Below are 14,062 nucleotides of genomic sequence, written 5' to 3' on the forward strand. Positions count from 1 at the left end.
TCTTTGGAACTGTTGAAGTGATTAGCCTGACACTTGACATGTGATACAATTCAATAGCAAAATGGCTGCCACAAATTTCACCGAAATTCGCCCATAACAGCAGACTGCTTTTATTTGAAAACCGTCTGACCAACAGACTCCAAACTTGGTAGGCATCGTTCCGGTGACAGCGGAATACAAATATGTCAACATGGTTATGTTTCGTGAAACCATATGGCTTCCACTCCAACATTTTCTTCTTATATTTAACACTGCTTCAGTTTAAAAATGGTTCACTTGATTAACTCCAAACTTGAAAACCATCGTGCCTGCATCAGTAAAATTTACATTTTCATAAATGGTTTGTGTGCGTTAAACAAGATGGCAGCCTGCCACACACACACACACACACACACACATATATATATATATATGTGTGTGTGTGTGTGTGACAAAATAAAAGTTTCCCCACTTGACAGGTCGGGTCGGTGTAATTCACTGCACATGAGTGACCATTAAACGTCATAAGTACGTCAGCAAAACGCGATAAACAGCAGGTGAAGTAACCCGCTGAGAGATTTTGTTTAAAAAAAAAAAAAAAAATGAAAACCCCCCCCCCCCCCCCCCCCCCCCCCCCCCCAAACACAAACTCCTAGGAAGACGTTGTGTGTAAAAACGTGTCCAGTAACGACAATCTTATATTAAGTGACTGCTTTACCAGAAAAAAAAGACAAGAAGCAGAAGTTCCCGGCGGCCCACGGGGCGCGTATCCAACAGGTAAGCGTTGCCAACCCCCTCGAAGGTCTTTTAAATGCAGAATGTGATATCGAACCAGGAACTCAATTATTGCAGTTATTTAAACACAATCTTTGGGAGCTTTCATTTAAAAATAATAATGAGGAGGAATGATGGTTAGTGAGGGAAGCTAAAACCAGCCCGCATTTTTGGGTCGAATTTTCTTCCTCAGCATTGAGCCGGTCGGTTCCATCTGCCGTCTGCAGTGTGATTTGCAACCGCACGTTCCACAAGCCCATCTGTGTGTATGGTGTTTTTGTACAGTTTCTCTGGCTGACGTTTACAACATGTCTCTGGTGTTCTTCACATTGGCTGTTGATTAGAGAGACTGATTTCTGCCATACCCTATACCTGCTGGCTTTGACAAGAGTCCCAATGCCTGGCATTAGTAAGTGAGCTGTTGGTGTCCTATAGACAAGCTCTCCTGGTCGTAATGTTTCATATCTATATCTGCCACTGTTTCGATGATTAAAGCAAGCTGTGTTTATTTACGATTGTACTGTAGACTTTGAAGTTATAAAAAAAGCTATGATCCTTAATATTGTTCCATGTTCAACATTTCCCTAAACTTACTTCTCTCTTGTTACTTTAATATCATTTGCCAGGTTGATGGAAACAGTTCAATTTGCCATTTTTCATTTCCGAAATGTAGTTTATCTGTGTAGTAACCTCAGTTTTAGTTGGGGGGCTCCTACATTTCATTATATGGATCACATTTACCTTCTGGAGATCCATGTGCAGCGAGTGGACAAATAGATCTTTCAAAACCAGATTCACATCTAACACGACCGCTGTTAAAATGGCTGATATGTTTGTTTTCTGTATATCACTTATGTATTTTTGTAATTAAACAAGCCCATGCTCTCTCTGTTGCAGGTGCTAAGGACCCTGAGCACTTGTAACCCTGTTAGAGTCATATTTTACTAATACACCGCCAGATCTAGCCAGTCGGGAGTGCTGCTCTGCTGGAAGTAAACCCCTGCCAATGGCAGACTTTGCTGAAACAAAACCGCCGCAAGGTGACGATCCAGATAACGCATCCCAGGACTACCTTTGCACTTGTGCAGACTTAAAAAATGTAGGATCATTGTCTGTGCAGAGTGATGGAGCCTTCCGTTGCAACTGTGGTCAAACTCCACAGATCAGCTTTTTGCCTGACAGTGAGATCGCTGATCCTTTGTTCCATGCATTTTGTAATGATACAGTGTTTGAAAGGCAGTATGACTTTAATTTCTACAAAGAAAGGAAAGGCCAGCTGAGAGACGGCTCTCCATGTCTTGTGAAGGCGTGTGAGGTTGGTTGTCCTCACCACCATGAAATCAAGCTAGAGCCACCCTCCTGTGATAACTTCCACAAACTCAAGGCTTGTAGCGATCACTGTTCCAACATCAGGGCTCATTATGAGGGAAAGCTCCAGGGAAGCCAGCAATACATAAGCCAGTGGGAAGAAATGATAAAAACAAAGGAAAGGGTTGCCAACATGCAGAAGCAGGATGAGCCTGAAAAGGTGCAGCACCTGCCACCGCATCAGCATACCTACGTGTGCCAGCTGTGCTGCAGGACCATTGCCAAGGGTGAGCTGTCAGGAATGAAGTCCACTGCCATGATGGAGCCTCTGGAAAACATGGTCAAAAGACACATCATGACCAGCCACGACTGCAAAGGGTCAGAGTCGCACAGCAATGTCTGTGACCCAACTTCGAGCACGGACAGGAACTCCAGCTATACAAGAAGAGTCTCGGCTGCAGGGTGCACATGTTCTCGTCCATCCTTCTCTATAACAAGGACCTGCAGTGACTGTGCACCCCAAGAGGTAGTCCTTCTTCTTAACTAGAAGACCGTCAATGCGATTGCCTTATAATAGACAGCTAATCTTTTCTTGTTTTAGTTCTTCTGCTTGTTACAAAACCAAAAAATACACACCATACATTAAGTTTAGTGTTTCCCGCTATTGTAGGCACCCAGTATAATAATTATAGGATATTCTGGGGCTAGGATTTCAGGCATTGGCTGTACCAGAAATATTTTCCATTTTTTGAATGGATTCCACCTATGGTCATTAGAGGAATGTGCTTGCATTGTAATGCCACCTCCTGCTTTTTTGTTTTGAAGGCTTTGTTGCACAAGAGATACCACTTAAATGTATTGCATGTACATTGTGTTTTTTTTTGTGAGAAGCGGAGGGATCAGCTGCCTGTTGAAATGAAAGGTATACAACAATCTTGTGTGGTGTACCTCTTACAGCAAGGAACAAGGCAGAGGAGTTTCTAATGCATATCTGTTTACTAAAACATGTTTTTTTACAGAGCCAATGGGACAGATTTGTTTCCTGTAACAAAGCCCTTTATTCCTTTTTTAGAAAAATAAATACATAAAAAAGTGATATAAAGCTCAATAAATCTGTCCCAATTATTATTTTTAGGTCATACCCCCCAAGTTCTACCAAGGCATGAAAGCCTGAAGACCCAAGTGGACTAGGGAGAGGCTGGCGAATTTGGAAGTGCTTCAAAAATATACATTTGCCTAAATTTCCCTGCAGAGACTGTAACGCATTCCTGAATGTTAAATCTTCCTTTTAATTAGAACAGCCGAGTTATGTAGCCACAAAGACTGTCCTGCATTGAAAGCAAAAATGAATAAAATACCAGTATGGGACGGTGAGTTGTGGTTTTGTCTGGTTGCTTGTGTGCTTTTTCAGAAGGAGCCGGTTAGTATCTTGCTGCATGTGGTCTTGCTGATTAGTATGTAGTGCCATTGACTTTTCCATGACTCCTCTGCTCTGAGTGACAGGGGACTCAAACAGATGCTGGTGAATTGTCTGGCTGAAGGCCAGACAGCTCTTCTAGGATTCTTGTACCCTGCTGCAGAATGGAAGGCCACCGATATACAGAGACCAATAAAATGGGCTCCTTAACACTTAGCAAGAGGAGGCGGCAAAGAATCTCAAGGGGAGGGGCTGTACTAGTGATTAATCATTTTCCCATTAAAAAATAAATAAATTAAAGGTCACCCATTAGATTTGAAATAGAGATTTAGTAAAGGTTTAATAATTCTGTATTTCTTAAGTATTAATTCCTTAATTAAGCTCTACCCCTTTTGGTTTTATTTTTATATTTAGCCCATTTAGCCCCATCTAAAATTCAACAAACTGAAAATTTTACTACATGAATGCTGTAAGCCTTTTTGTTTTTGAAAAAAATCCAGAAACAAACTTCCCAAAACTGTAAAAATGAACAAACGGGGCTTGTGTGCAGTGTTAAAGCTATGGCCAAAAGTTTTGCATCACCTAGAATTTTAGAATTGAGACATAATTAACATATATAATAATAATTTAAATCTTTTATTTAACATCATGAAATCAAACTACAAAATGATATTGCAAAAGTCAACCGAAAGCTATAATACGTGTAGTACAGTATTTCATGTTCGAAATGTCACATTTTTCAATTGTTGTCAGTTTTTCGTTAAGCACATGGAAAACTACAAAGCGGTATGTAATTCAATATGTTAACCTAACATTAGTCAGCAGGTTTCGTTCGACGTGATAAAGCAACATTTGTGAATTCTATAGGGTGGGGCCAACTTTTAGCCATAGCTGTAGTATCCTTACTCGAAATTCAATGCATCTTTGTAAGGGTTTGTACAGAACCGGTCAGCAGCTTGCTCAGTGTATACATAGGCTTGCAGTGCAACTGTGCGTCTCTCTTTGAGCAGTTGCTGATGCAGACAGGCTGCAGTTGTCTGGCCCAGGCTCCTGTGTAAGCTGTGAAGAGGCTCTTGCACACTCCTCACATTCCCTGGTGCTTTGAAGCCGGGTGCTATCACAGCCACGCTGGAATGCTTTTCATTGTTAACAGAGATTTTATATCTAAACAGCATCAAAAGGAAGGACCCCCCAAATGCCACAACTGAATGTGCTAGCTGCCCAGCCTCTGATCTGCAGGATTGTCTCTATTAGGAGGATTCTCCTTCTCAAAGAATTGGGATGAAAGAAAATTAAACAAACAAAAAAAAAAACATATTATTCTGTTGACATGAATATTAATCAGAAGATACAAACTTTGCATTGTACCACACAGTGCAATACATACAGTGGCTTGCGAATGTATTGACCCCCTTGGCATTTTTCCTATTTTGTTGCCTTACAACCTGGAACTAAAATTGATTTTTATTTGGATTTCATGTAATGGACATACACAAAATAGTCCAAATTGGTGAAGTGAAATGAAAAAAATAACTTGTTTAAAAAAATTCTAAAAAATAAATAACGGAAAAGTGGTGCGTGCATATGTATTCACCCCCTTTGCTATTAAGCCTCTAAATAAGATCTGGTGCAACCAATTACCTTCAGAAGTCACATAATTAGTTAAATAAAGTCAACCTGTGTGCAATCTAAGTGTCACATGATCTGTCACATGATCTCAGTATATATACACCTGTTCTGAAAGGCCCCAGAGTCTGCAACACCACTAAGCAAGGGGCACCACCAAGCAAGCGGCACCATGAAGACCAAGGAGCTCTCCAAACAGGTCAGGGACAAAGTTGTGGAGAAGTACAGATCAGGGCTGGGTCATAAAAAAATATCCGAAACTTTGAACATCCCACAGAGCACCATTAAAGCCATTATTAAAAAATGTTAAGAATATTGCACCACAACAAACCTGGCAAGAGAGGGCTGCCCACCAAAACTCACGGACCAGGCAAGGAGGGCATTAATCAGAGAGGCAACAAAGAGACCAAAGATAACCCTGAAGGAGCTGCAAAGCTCCACAGCGGAGATTGGAGTATCTGTCCATAGGACCACTTTAAGCCGTACACTCCACAGAGCTGGGCTTTACGGAAGAGTGGCCAGAAAAAAGCCATTGCTTAAAGAAAAAAATAAGCAAACACGTTTGGTGTTCGCCAAAAGGCATGTGGGAGACTCCACAAACATATGGAAGAAGGTACTCTGGTCAGATGAGACTAAAATTGAGCTTTTTGGCCATCAAGGAAATCGCTATGTCTGGCGCAAACCCAACACCTCTCATCACCTCGAGAACACCATCCCCACAGTGAAGCATGGTGGTGGCAGCATCATGCTGTGGGGATGTTTTTCATCGTCAGGGACTGGGAAACTGGTCACAATTGAAGGAATGATGGATGGCGCTAAATACAGGGAAATTCTTGAGGGAAACCTGTTTCAGTCTTCCAGAGATTTAAGACTGGGACGGAGGTTCACTTTCCAGCAGGACAATGACCCTAAGCATACTGCTAAAGCAACACTCGAGTGGTTTAAGGGGAAATATTTAAATGCCTTGGAATGGCCTAGTCAAAGCCCAGACCTCAATCCAATTGAGAATCTGTGGTATGACTTAAAGATTGCTGTACACCAGCGGAACCCATCCAACTTGAAGGAGCTGGAGCAGTTTTGCCTTGAAGAATGGGCAAAAATCCCAGGGGCTAGATGTGCCAAGCTTATAGATACATACCCCAAGAGACTTGCAGCTGTAATTGCTGCAAAAGGTGGATCTACAAAGTATTGACTTTGGGGGGGTGAATAGTTATGCACGCTCAGGTTTTCTGTTTTTTTGTCTTATTTCTTGTTTGTTTCACAATAAAAAATATTTTGCATCTTCGAAGTGGTAGGCATGTTGTGTAAGTCAAATGATACAAACCCCCAAAAAATCCATTTAATTCCAGGTTGTAAGGAAACAAAATAGGAAAAATGCCAGGGGGGGTGAATACTTTCACGAGCCACTGTATACAGATGTTTTTACAGCTATGACTTTATAGCACAGCTTACCAGTGATCATCAATAGCAAAGTCGTTGCACTACAATGGCAATGCAGTGGTTCTGAACTTGTAGGGCAATGACAGCTATAGTACAAAGGTATTAGATTCTTATTAAGCAGGTAATATGTTCAGATTTTGACTTACCAATATGAAATTGCAGCAGAATTAACCAATACACACTAGTAGTCCATTTCAGTGTACTATATTACCATATACCCTATAACATATACCCTATACCCTATCCCTATACCCTATTGCCTGTATTTAAAGTGTTGGTGACTGTTCAAATGAAAGTGGATTTTGCATTCTACAAACTTTTATCAGCTAGACATGCTCCAGATGATCTGGGCAGTTGGAGGGGTTGTGTGTTAGGTAGAGGAGCTGCTGGTACATCAATGGCATTTCTGAACTGTTCTGTAAGGGTAGTAGTGGTTAAAGTGTCCTGGCTGAGAGGCTGGGATGGTAATGTGCAGCACTTCCCATGTTTGCAGTGTGTGTGGAAGCAGAGTCTATTGTTCAAGGCATTGCTGCAGGAGGTACTGTGTGCCCGAGTAACCCTGAAATAGAAACACAGCTAGAGCTCTCCATTTTAGGGTAACTGAGAATAACACAAAGCAGATACGCGATTGCCTGCAATGACATAGGAATCTGGCACACTTATCACCTGCTGAAAAGACTGATTTGGTAACATTATTCTGGGACAGTGTGTAGTAATAGGTGACGGTGGGCAAGATATGCTGAGCTGCTGCTGCAAAGGTTTTTTTTTTGTTTTTTTTTTATAAAAAGAGAATAGCAAAATGTCTCATGGGCCACTCCACGTGTGCACAGCAGTGCCACAGGACCCTTTTAAAAATCACAGGAGTCTTGACCCGACTTGCAGAGGAACTCAGTGCTGCAGCTGTATAAAAATGGCATTGGAGATATACAGTGATCGGGCATCAGAAAGGGATCTGGAAAACTGTGATACTGTTTTTTTTCCCTTGCCTGGTCTCTGCTTTGTGTTGAAGGTGACATAAGCAGGAACAAGTGCCATGACTGACAGTCAGGCGACAGCGATTATAGGGTGTAGCTTTAGTTAAAGCAAAACACAAGGACACGTTGAACTGTAGCCAAATCAATAACAGCCCTAACAGACACAAATGATGATCGTGGCTTGCTAAAAGTGTACCATTATTTATTTAACAAACACCGTGGTATTACTTCGTGATTTCAAAGGCTTCCCTGTGCTTTACCACCAAGGAAGGTGCTAAAGACCTTCATTTCTCAGTGGGGGAAGTGAAATCAAACAGTAGATCATGTATTGTCTCTTGTTTCCTGAATCAGGTTTGGAAAAAAAGTGTGAATGTTAAAATAAGCACAGGCCACCTCTCTTTCAATAAACTAAGCACGCAGGCATTCAGTGCATGATAATCTAAAACAACTGTACCCTTTATAGCAATTCCACTTCCAATTCCTGGAATCCCTGTGCGCGTTCATATGCCGAGTAACTCTTTGGCTCCAGGGTCTGTAATGGTGGATAAATGGGTGCAATGAGAATCTCTATGACAGCATTGAGCCACTGTAGATCAGTCAATACATTTTCCCTCCAACAACGGCAAATATTAGAAATATATACAGTTAACACCAATAAAGCACCTACTGGTACTATTATAAAATATTTCTTGAAGACAAATGTAGATTTGCCAATCACTGCATTGACATCACAATGGGTTTGTACAGGTCCTCCTGAATAAGTGAATAACCGAGCTGGTTCTCCAGGAAGAAAGCCCTCAGGGGGCTTGGCATTTAGGAGCAGGGGGTTGCACAACCAGAACCAAACACTTTTCACAAAACATACTTTGGCCTGTGCATCAGCGCCTGACTAAAAACACTCTTTCTTTTCTGGGCTTTTTAATGCAGCCTCTTTATACACCCACCTGCTTAGTGCGATAGCAGCCAATCAGCTAACCAATTCATTATCCAATTATTGGCTAATGGACCAACCAATCAGGGTGCCAGTTTCATCAATTGTAGCCATGGCTAGAATGGAGGGAACTGGAAGCCAATTTGCAGGGATGCCAAACCACCTACAGTCAAAATACCTACAACTGTGGGACCATTCTACCAATTGATCATTCCATTCCATGTCTGGTGCTACAGGACCATTGGATTGCCTTGCAACTGAAGGGTTATTGGGAAGACCCGGGAAATGGAATGAAACAAGGAGAACGCACTGTACTTCATTTTACATTTCTCAAAGCACACCTCGTCTACATCTACAGTCCATATCCTCAGCTCTTCTGCATTAAGTTTAACAGGTGCTGCTTCGTTTTGCTAACATCGACAATCTGAACACTTTGTAATAAGTATTGTTTATGAATCGTTTACTGTTCACTTATTAGCATTGAAACTTTACACAACCCAGCTGCTTATAGAAAACAAATCCCAGAATAGCCCCAGCACTGCAGCACGTGTTAACCCGCAACCCTTTCTTGAAGGAGATAGTGTAGAAATGACACGCAAGCGCAGTGCCCTTGATGTTACCGTAGTTATTTTCAAATGCATGCGAATTTGGACCACGTTGGTTTCCAAAATCTCTGAATGAATGTGAAGAGCCGAAAGCTGATTATCTAGTTTATAGAGCGAGTGTGATTTGAAGTGAAATCCAGTTTTCAGCCCTGTCTCCTGTCCTGCTAGTGTTCTGGCCGGGAAGTGCTACCTCTTTAACAAAGGACTGTGCAACAGCAGTTGGCCGGTCTCAGGCAGGAATGTTGGCAATTAGCATCAGAGTTGTATTCTTGTCTATTTTGGGACACCGACGTCTACCGCAAGGTCGTTTAGCCCCTCTTTTGTTATAGAGACAAGGTCAAACAAATACACGGCATGGTTTATGAAACAAGCAAAATAAGACCTGGGACCTAAAAATTGGTTTTGCTGAACAGCGACATCATTATATCACCTATGATATCTTCACAATTACTTACATCTTTATATTAAATGAGATAAATAAGAATATTTTCTGCATTATTATTATTATTATTATTATTATTATTATTATTATTATTATTATTATTATTATTATTATTTCCTAGCAGGCGCCTTTTACACATAATGAAGGTGCCTTGTATAAGAACCACTCGTGACTTTAAACGCGATATCCTGCTGAAATAAGCATTTCTATTTATTTATATTTTATTATGCTGTTATTTTGCACAGTTTTTTTTTTTTTTTTTTTTTTTTTGTGTGTTATTATTATTATCATTTAAATTAACACAATATCACGTTAATATATGTCAAACTGAAACCAGAATAAAACAGCAATCACATGACAGCACCGTTAACTGGATATGAATTCAAATGTATGCATGTCGGTGTATTGAAAACAATAACGTGTGCTACATGGACATTGTCCTTTTGATTGCGGTAATCCCTGTTATAAAAATAACGGTCTTCAGTCCGCCGCCCGGGAGATACAAGGGTTGGTTGCCTTTTGTGTAACTCTAGGCAGCCAGACAGCACCAATGGGACCGCGAGGATATGACACATGGAGATTTCTGACATAGTTTCTTTAACCCCGACCTTGAGAGAGACAATAAAAACGGGCACGGGAGACCCGGCCTTGTCAGTGTGTTCAAATAGAGGTTGGTATAATACACCTGCATGTCAAAGATTGTACTGCTAACCATCTCGATCACTGTGCAGCGTGCCTCACTGCTTCAGAATGGAACAGCTTGGAGGATTTGTGGACCTGCACAGTTATCGTTGTTGGGTTTATTTACTCGTTTCCTGAAGTTTAATGATTTTTTTTTTTTTTTTTTTTTTTTGTAAATGATAACCGTACAGGGATATTCTTTTGTATAATTATTTTATAATTGTGTCTTTTACTTTTTAAAAAAGTTGTCTTTTTAAAATTTTCATAGGCCTATATGCTGAAAAAGTTGTCTTATAAAAAGAGAGACAGACTCGATTGCATTGTAGCATGTTTGTAAAATAATGCCTTATTGAAGTCTCTTTAAATTATTATCACGTTTATGTTGTTTAGACTTAGATTATCTGAATCGTGGAGTGTCGGTTTTTTAAAAAAAAAATTATGGTATTTCTTTTGTAACTAGATTTGTCTTCCAGAGTTCTTAGGGCGAATCCACAGCCGTGAACATGTCAATGTTTGGATATGACCCAGATCGGGGAAGGTGCCTTCCCTGGGAATAAGCGAGAAAGTGCTGCTAGCCCTCCTGGACCATGCCTTTCCAAGGAGATAAAGTGCTCCTGGACCATGCCTTTCCAAGGTAGTCTTAGATATATATATATTATATATATATATATCTATATATATATAGTTTTGCACTATGTGCGTACGCGCGCGACATAACCGAAAAACTAACCCCGTTACGTAAATTAACAGTTTAAAATGGGCATAAAATGTCTGTTTTTTAAAAAAAAAAAGTTTGTAAATAATTCTTGAGTGCTAGCCTAACTGTAATTTCAAACTCTTGTGTAAAACCTACTGATTTACATGTACTGTTACTGGGTCTGACAGTGTACAGTAAGAATGAAACGGGATTATGTCGTTGCGTGTAGAATTGAAACAGGATTCATTTCAGCTGCTCCCTGCAAAATGCACCACCCTGTCCGAATAATAATGTTTTTCCTTCTCAAGTGTAAGTGATGAAACGCTGGTTCCTTTTACAGGGTTCTAGACACACAAAAAAACAAAAACAAAACAGTTTTTACCCTTCAAGGACAGTGGAAGTGGCAATCACCCTGGAATAAGGTAAACTGCATGGTGACCAGCGTACTGGGCAATGCCATAGGTATTCCATACACTGTAGTGTGTGGTGTGCTGATTACAGGATTAACTTCAATTATTTTCACTTCCGTCATGAAATTGCATTTTTGTTGTTTTGTCAAGAGACCTAAATAAACTTTATTGCAGATAGGGAACTTTCTTGAATGAGATTTATCCCAGTTGAGGCTGGTTTATAATTAGGACAGTGGTATGCATGTCGCAGGCTATGTCATACTGAAGAATTTTAAGTTTGGATCAACTGCTAAACAAACTGGACAAATCACTGGAAAACAGAAACAAGAGTATCCTCTCTTCAGGATTTTTATTTTTTATTAATATTAAACGATAACAATTTGCTCAAGAAGGTGGCAGGACACGTTTCTAGAAACTTGTCTCGTGGATATTAGGCAATGGCTTAATATAGATGTTTTTTTTTCTGTTTTTGTAGCTGGTGAGCGACCAAATACATGAGTCAAGAGGAAACTTAAGAAGCTTAACAGCCTGTCCCACAGCTTCTTAAGGTAATGCCCAGTCCAGCACTGCAGTGCAGACAGCGGTTCTGCTCAGTAAAGTTCAGTTGTAAATAGAGCATGTGTAAAGTTCAGTTGTAAATAGAGCATGTGGCCGGGTTGTTTTGTCTTGTGGTGAATTGTTGCACCTTAGCATTGACCTTGTTTTCCTGTAAGACTGAAGTCTATGGTTTTGTACAAAAGGAGCTGTGCTTTCCCTTCTGCTGAGAATGAGGCAGTTAAGACTTGCAGTGATGTTTACGTCGTTTAATGCATGAACATCACTTTAAGTCTGTGCTAACTCTACTCTCGAAATCGTCAGCTAACGATTTATAAACAAAACAAACAGACTGGTAAGTGTGCAGCTTAATTGGTTAGTTCAGATCTATGTACCATGACTTGATTTAGAATGAAGACTTTCTTTTTTCACATGTGGTCTATATCTGCTTTAGGTCTTGTGATGAAAGCGGAGACATTTTCAATATGGCCAAGCTAATTGTAGGCTACAGAAAAAAAGAGGGGGTGGTTTAATAATAAATAAAGCTGTGGTGGTTACCTGTGTAAACATTTAATTGTTGTTTGTTAAGTTTTATGGAAAGATTCATCCAGGTCATATTTTACTTTAAATCAGGAAAACCTGAACAAGCTGCTGACAAAGTTCAACTCCCTTTGTGTGCTGCATCATCCCATCGAAACTAACTCCAGGTAAGCGCTTAAACAGTGTGAATAGTTTGTTATTGCAGATTTTATTGTAAAACTATTGGACTGTTTTTTCTACAATCATACCAGAAACATCTCTATGAAGGTTGCGTAAATCTATTAGAAACTAAGTCAAGTAGACATGGTCATCACTCCAATAAAACACCCTCTTTGGAAATCCAGCACTGGATAAAGGTGGCTGTGGTCACAGAGAGCCTGGTCCAAGAGGCTAGACTGCAGCTGTTCAGCCCTTCATAAACTCAGCCTTTAATTTCACTGGCCTTTTTACCCAAGGCTATTGTAGCTAAAATGAGATAGAACAACTGCAAGAACGTCAAGGGATTAAAGCATCTTATTTCACTGAGTGATGTATTTCTAAATAGCAGAGTCTTAATCTAACGCCTTTCCCCTGCCAGCACATTATTACATTAAAAAAAAAAAGGTTTTTCCCCCCATACAGGTGGACTGAAAATTGGCACTAGACCTTCTAAAAGCCTAAAGCTTTATGTTGCATTCCACAAGTTGTCTCTTACATGCAATTATCTTTTCACTGTGGTTCGTTAAGCTCATTTCATTGTAATTTTTAAGACACGGCTGGCAAAAGCTGGCCTTCCCACTCCTGGTCTTTGTTCTAACCCTCCAGCACTGTGACTGGACACCCGTTTTAAAAGATAACAGGAATCAGGGATTTGAAAATATCTGTTCTGCCTTAACACCCCCCCCCACCACCACCAAAAGAAAACTACAGATTACAGTGTTACATTTTGAACCAATTTTTCATCTCAGCCTGGCAATCTAGGGGTGTGACATTCTGTATTCCTCATATAGGGAACTTGATTTCAGACTGTAGCAGAGAGAGCGGTTCTGACGCTGGTGCTCATGGTGATACTGTGGAATAGCCGTGCTTGAAACGCAGAGAAGTGCTGGCTGGAGGGCACAGAGACAGAGAATCCCGCGGTCAAGAGGAGCGAGCCAGAGGGGAAGGAAGTCAGATTGAGAAGACCCGTCTCTTCAGCTCCAGAATGAAAGAGCTCAAAGTATGTGAGGCAGCTTCCACACTCACATTGAAGAGACACCATTATTAATTACGGTAAAAAGTTCAAGTCCAGTCAGCAATCACTGTAAACAGGGTTGACTGTTTATTAAATAAAAGGAAAACAAATATTCTTTATCAGCTGGCTTCTTTTGCTCTGGCATAAAATACAGAATCCAAGCACCCTAACAAAGAGCCAGTTATGTAACATTTGCATATTTAGGTTATTTATGAGTTACAGTAGGATCACAGGACATTGAAATTGGGTTAAATTAGTCATCAAAAAAATAAAAAATAAAAACCACCCTTTTGAATATTGATTCATTACCATTTAGTGTGACTTGTGATTGGACTGATCATTCTCCTCTTTTCCTTCTGGTTTCATCTTAAGAATGATAGGAAGTATATCTGGGCGTATTCATTAGCCCAGTGCTAGACAAAACTGGTAACAAGCTGACTGCTATTTTAACATAATACTGTGGGCAAACAAAATAAACAAAGTGTGGTTTG

The 14,062-nt window shown here is 40.3% G+C and overlaps 1 long non-coding RNA gene across 2 annotated transcripts; it reads left to right on the plus strand.

The window, feature by feature from the left end:
• Positions 1-10,788: 10,788 nt before the first annotated feature.
• LOC121319336 lies at positions 10,789-14,062 on the plus strand. Of its 2 annotated transcripts, none has more exons than XR_005950694.1 (4): positions 10,789-10,811; positions 11,760-11,832; positions 12,452-12,525; positions 13,348-14,062. It is a non-coding gene; the product is annotated as an uncharacterized LOC121319336 (long non-coding RNA). The 2 variants fall into 2 exon arrangements; XR_005950695.1 differs by lacking the exon at positions 10,789-10,811 and adding an exon at positions 10,939-11,296.

The sequence above is a fragment of the Polyodon spathula genome, chromosome 8 (assembly GCF_017654505.1).
Source record: "Polyodon spathula isolate WHYD16114869_AA chromosome 8, ASM1765450v1, whole genome shotgun sequence".
In the NCBI taxonomy this organism is placed as follows: domain Eukaryota; kingdom Metazoa; phylum Chordata; class Actinopteri; order Acipenseriformes; family Polyodontidae; genus Polyodon; species Polyodon spathula.